This window comes from Tamandua tetradactyla, chromosome 3 (genome assembly GCF_023851605.1).
Source record: "Tamandua tetradactyla isolate mTamTet1 chromosome 3, mTamTet1.pri, whole genome shotgun sequence".
NCBI classification, from domain to species: Eukaryota; Metazoa; Chordata; class Mammalia; order Pilosa; family Myrmecophagidae; genus Tamandua; species Tamandua tetradactyla.
In genome coordinates, this window is record NC_135329.1 from 214631122 (window position 1) to 214637387 (window position 6266).

A 6266-nucleotide genomic window follows, 5' to 3' on the forward strand; every position below is an offset into this window, starting at 1 on the left:
AAAGTTTTACTAAAAACTGTTCCTTTTATTATATTTTTTTAACTTGAACATCGGTGTTTACGGCATCATTATTCACCATACCCAAAAGGTGGAGCAGAAATGTCCATCAACAAGTGAATGGATAAACAAAATGGGTACATACACACAGGAGAATATTGTTGGCCATGAGAAATAGGAAGCAATGAGACGTGCTGCAACATGGAAGAACCTTGAAATATGTTCAGTGAGACAAGGAAGACACACAAGGACAGAAATGTTACGATACTTATAAGCGTTTACTAGAAATGGTAGATTCACAAGATAGCAGATTACAGATTTCTCGGGGAGGGTGTGGTGGAGGGATGGGGGAGGGAGCATATTTGCAAACATTTTTAAAAATTTAAAGAAATAAGTTCAAAAATAAATAAATAAATCCATTCCATGTTCACTTAACATTTGTTTGATGGCTGGGTCCATTTATTCAGAATTAAAAGTAAAATAAATGTACCTGTTGCTATCATTAGGGTACACCGCCCTACCCCCCTCCTTCCTCTGTGCTGTACCCTGTTATCAATAATAGCTACTATTTGCTTGTTATCTTTAGGGTTCAGACCCTATTCCCACTTCCCTCCTCTCTGCTTTTCTATCCATCAATAAATAAGTTTCCCCATTCCCCTAATACGGAGCCCCACACTCCATTAGCCGGCTCCAGGCTCCACTATCATACACGGGGCAGTCCTGCCTCCAGGATATACAAAATGTCACACCGTTACAGTATGTACACTCTGAGGGGACACTGGTCTCACCACCAGCTCATGCCCTTGCCTGAATCAATGTGTGAACAGTGCCCAATAGTGAAGCTGAAGAAAGTGGCACCAGTGTCCCCACCAGTGCCTCTAAGAGGGGACGTATGAGCCCCTGAGGATAAAGATTGGATCTGCCCCTCTAAACGGGATGGCTGAGTCCCGATGAATAGGGGACTGCTTGGTAGAGGGTTTGAAGGCCACCCGTGAGCCTTGGCTCCTTTCAAGAGGCAGTTCTTCAAGGGAAGCTACATTTATTGAGCCTGTGTCTCTCTTTTATTGCCTCTTTTTAAATTTTTCTACAAGCAGTTTTCCACATGGAAATGCCCTGCCTTTTCTCTATATACTTTTTTTTAGTTTTTTGTTTTAAAATTTTTAAAACATTTATTTGTTACTTTTTGGTCTTTTTTTTTTTTTTAATTTTATTGGAAGTAAATACTCATACTCTAGAAATTAAAGCATGGTCCTAACTGGCCAAGGTAGCAAGGGGTCTCTGAGGCACAACAGAGCCCCTCAGGGGCCCCACCTTGTTAACTCTAGGGATAAAGGGTGGTAGGAAAGGGGGGCAGGGAAGAAGGTGGGGAAGGAGTGGTAGAGCAAAAGTGGGGGCCTAGCCCCCGGCCCCAGTTCCCCAGGTTTAGCCAGCCAGAGACAGGCTTAGATGACCAGCACCTTCACTTGTTCATTCTTCTCAGCCCGGTAGAAGAAGGGGATGCAGAGATTACTGCCCAGGCCATGGTGATCCTGGGGGTATTGAGTCTCATGTAGCAGTTGCATTTTCTGCTGGGCAGTGGGAGTCTCTGGAACAGTTTGGCTTTACAGGTCCCCCATCATTTGCCAGTTTCACTGCGTGAGGGTCCTGGCCGTTGTCAGCGCCAAGCTCCTGGGTGCCTGGGAGAACTGTTGTGGCCTGACCAGCAGGGCTCTGGGCAGTTGCCAGAAACTTTCCATGACGTCTTTTGCGCTCAGCAAGAAGTATTTTGTTGAGCTCCTGCATCTCGAGGAGTGTCACCTTCCTATCTTCTTTGTCATCTGCTAAGTGGGTCATGGTCTCCTCTTTTGCATGGTGATGCTCGTTCATTACTGCCGTCTGATCTCGGTCGAGGGCCATGCACTGACCAATTGCATCCATCTCTCCGGATAGGTGGATGTAGCGATCCTCCAGGTCTTCCATTCGATTCTTCAAATGTAGTTTCTCTTCCATAATTTCTGCAAAGCAGTGCTGCAGCTTCTTCACAGCCCCTTGCAGAGCCTGATTAATGTCCCCTGATACACGTTCCCCACCAGTCCTGGTGGGAGGGGCCGCCTCTGGCTGACGCTGAGATGAGGTCACCTGGCGTGCCAGGTGCTGGCAGCGTAGCTTTTGCTCTTTCGTCTGCCTCCTCAGACATGCCCGCTCTTCTTGAGCACCAGCTGTGGCCAATTTCAAAAATGCCTCCATGGCCTCTCGACTGTCTAGGTCTTCAGGGATGCTCAGCTCTGGATGCTGATCCTCTTCGTCTGCTTGCTTGCTCTCTGCAGCATTTCTTTCCCCAGGCAGGGTCAGGAGGCCCAACTGGGCCTGCAATTTTTGGTTCTGTTGGTGGGCAGCTTCCAGGCGCTCCTGTGTCCCCCGCAATTCCTGGCACATCCTCTCAGCCATCGCCTTGCTCTGAACACCCTCGTGCTGCAGCTTTTGCACTAGCTGGGTCTGCAGCACTAACTGCTTTTGCAGCATCTCCTTCTCGGTGGCTAGCTGCTGATAGGCAGCCACGAGCTGCTGCCAGGCAACTATATACTGCTGCAGGTGGCTCAGGTACTGGTCACGCTGCTCTTGCAAACCCTGAGCCTCTTTGCTCTTGAGTTCCATCATCTCTTTGAGTTCTGCCAGGTGTTCCTGCAGCTCTCCCAGCTTCTTGGCCAGCTCTGTCTTAACAAAGCGTTCTGAATGCAGGGCACTGGTCACCTCCACGTTTTCATTGCTCAGCCTGATAAAGCCATTCTGTAGTTCTTCCAGCTGCTCCTTGAGCTCACGGTTTTGGGACAGAGTGCGGCTGATGGTGATGCAGTCGCTCTCCGTGGTCTCCAGAATGTGTTTGCGATCTGCTGCCTGCTCTTCCCAGAGCTCAGCTTCCCGCTGCAGCTGCAGCAGCCTCCCCTCCTGCTCCTGGTTCAGACAACTTAGGCCTTCATTGTCCTTCATCTGGGCCTGCAGCTGCCCGGCTAGGTGCTCTAGCTTCTTGTGCAGCTTGCTGATTTCTGCTTGCAGCCACTGTTCCATCTCAGAGGGTTCAGCTGCGGGCTTCTGGGGGTGGTGGTGCAGCTATCTCGGTTGTCATCAAATTGTTCTCCAGGTTCTGCAGCTTTTCCTTTCTCAGTGTTCTCATCTCATCTGAAAACTCCTGCACCTGCTCTTGCCAAAAGGCAGGCTCTTCACTCAGGGCCTCGGCAATCGTGTCTGTGTCTCGTTGCGTATCTTTCAGAGCTTCTGTCAGCTGCCCCACATGCAGCTGCAGCTGTGCCCGCTCCTCCGGGGCCTGCTGTGAGTGCTGGTTGCCATTAAGCTCTCCAGGCTGCGGCGGTGATGGTTCTGCAAGTTCTCTCATCTGCAGCTTCCCATGCAGCTCTTCCATCACTCGCTGCATGGCTGACTTCTCCATGAGCAAAGCCCAAAGTTTCTCTTCTAGTTCTGAATTATGTTGTTTCAGGGCCTCATTGCTTCTGCTTTGTGTATTGAACTCTCCTTTGAGGTTATCATGTTCTTCGTTTACGTCTTGGTTGGTCTTGTCCACCTGCTCCTGCTGAGCAGAGACAGCGGACAGCATCAGCTCCAGCTCACTTACACGTCGCCTTGAAGACTGCAGGTGACTTACAAGATCCTCTGCCTCTCCTGCTTTCTTCCTGAGAGCCTGTTGAGTGTGCCTAAGGGCCGTGTGTAACTGACACTTCTCAGACACTAGAATCGCAATTGTCTGAATGTGTTTGTGTAGCTGTTGTCTTAGAGCTCTTTGCTTCTCTGTCAACTTTTGTTCGAACTCTTGTTTGACTTCCTCCAATTGATTCAAAGCATCTTGTTTCTCTTGGCTCAACTCTTGTATCTTCTTAATGAGTGGATTGTGTGCAGGACTGCTGGAATCCAGGGCTAGTGATGGCTCTTTGTATTGGTTCTCTAGATCCTTCATGTCATTTGAGGATGTCTGGTCCTTCCCGCTGATGTTGGATGATGACTCAAGCAGGAGCCCATGAATGGGTCTTGAAATCTGTTGCAGGCTCTCGGTAGGTGACGTAGTCTTGTTTTCCTCCAAGGGAAGAGGACCATTTTCAGCATCATCGTTCTCAGGTGATGCCATGTCACTAGTACATGGAGAACTAGCACAGGCGAGATGGACACTGCCAAGAGGGGTGGTGTCATCGGCAGGTGAAGCAGCAGTGGTGCGGTCTTTGGGCGCATGCTCAGGCGAGTGGTCACCCGACGTTGGTGTTTCAGGGCCATTTTGCATCTTTTTTCTCTTCTTCCCTCTTGGTGGAATGGGAAGATTGTTTCTCAGCTGAAACTCACATAGCATTTTTCTGGCCGAGGCCAATTTCTGCCGTCGGGTTTCTTCCAACATCTCGGGAAGTGGAATCGCACGAAACTTCTTCCTGAGGGCAGCCAATTTCTGCCGTCGGGCTTCTTCCGACATCTCGGACAGGGGAAAGGGTCGGGGGAGCGACATCGTGGAATCCAGCAACCACTGCGGACTTGCATCCACTAGCTACCGCAGCGATGTGGGACTGAGCCAGGGCAAGGAGGGGCCAGGAAGGTGCTAGGCAGCATGGAATGTGGGCGTGGCCTCAGCCTCCCAGCTTATTGGGCAATGAGAAGAATGAAGGTGAGGGGGGCGGGGCCAGAGTATTGTGGGCGGGGCCTGGAGGGTGAGGTCACAATGAAGGCTGCCCATGGACTCGTTTCCACCTACTCAGGGGGGAGGGGCGGCTGTTGTCTTTGCCCACCTCTGAGGGGCGGGGCCAGGCTGTCTACTCCCACCATGGGAGCGGGGCACCACCACTCCCTCCTCCCACTCCCGGATGCCCCCGCCCTCAGGGTGCAAGCGCAGCTCCCATCATGGTGGCTGTTCATTTCCCACGCAAAGTGTCAGTGACTCCAGCTCCCTGAGGCCCATCTGTGCCTCTTGCCCTGGACCCGCCTCTGCCACAGACTCCCCCGAGACGGGACTGGATCCTGGGCTCAGGAGAGAGGCGAGGAGCGAGAAAGGGGAAGGCTCATCCCCCGCCCGCACAGTCCTTCTCCTGCGGCTGCAGCATGTCCTGCCTTTCTCGCCCATCCCCAGCCCCGCTCCTCCATCCCCAGACTCTCCCTCCCCATCAGAGCCCCTTCTTCGGGGGTCCGCACTGCCCCTCATCCCGGAAGTGAATTGCCACAATATCCTCACATCGCTGTGTATTCATCGCCATGATCATTTGCATCACTCCAGGAAAATAAACGAAACAGAAAAAAAACGCATGCATACCATACCCCTTAACCCTCTGTCTCATTGACCACTAATATTTCCATCTCTCTAATGTATATACTTTTTAGTTTGAACATCTGCTCCCCCTGCGCTTTACTTTTTGCCCGTGTGTTTTACTCATCTGTACATACGCATAGATAAAGGGATCATCAGACCATGTCACATTGCAGAAGCTATATTATTATTCAGCCACCTCCTAGAAACCTGGCTACTGGGCCATGCGATGGTGACGGCATGGCAGGATTCTTGCCTGCCATGCCAGAGACATGAGTTTGATTCCCGGTGCCTGCCCATATGAAAAGAAAAAAAATCAGAAACACGAGGCTACTGGAACGCAGCTCTAGTTTCAGGCACTTCCCACTAGCCTCTCTAGTATACCTTAAACTAAAAAGGGGAAATCTATGTAATGCATAATAACCTCCACAATAGCCTCTAAACTCTGTTTGAAATCTCTCGGTCACTGACACTTTATTTTGGCTCATTTCTCTCTTCCCCTTTTTGGTTGAGAAGTCTTTCTCAATCCCTTGATGCTGAGTCCCAGCTCATTCTAGGATTTCTGTCCCACGTTGACAGGGAGGTTGATACCCTGGAAGTAGCTGATCTCCTCTTAGCCGTCATCAAGCAAGGCCGCTGTGGCTGCTCGATTAGATGATGTCAGCCTTTTAATGAAAAGACTTTGAAACAATTAACGAGGAAAGTGGCATTATTTTATATTTTTGGAAATGCTTTTACTGCCTGACAGGAGGGAACAGCTAAGTTCTCATGTCTGCTTTGGCGTTTCATCGCTTGTATATGTTTCTTTCTTTGAAGGGCATGGAGGAAACCCGGACTCACCAAACATTTAGTGGGAAAGGGTGGAGGCAATGTGGAATTGGTGAACTTTTCATAATCCAGTCTGCTAAAATCTTGTTGTTGACCTTGTAGTTTGAATGGATACTTCACTCACGCATCCTTTCTGTAACAGTAGTCATTTGAAAAATATTAGTTAACGCGT

General features: G+C 50.0%; 1 pseudogene; it reads right to left on the bottom strand.

Annotated features, from left to right (window-relative positions):
• Positions 1 to 917: 917 nt before the first annotated feature.
• LOC143676656 (golgin subfamily A member 2 pseudogene) lies at positions 918 to 4545 on the bottom strand (annotated as a pseudogene).
• Between the last annotated feature and the right edge of the window lie 1721 nt (positions 4546 to 6266).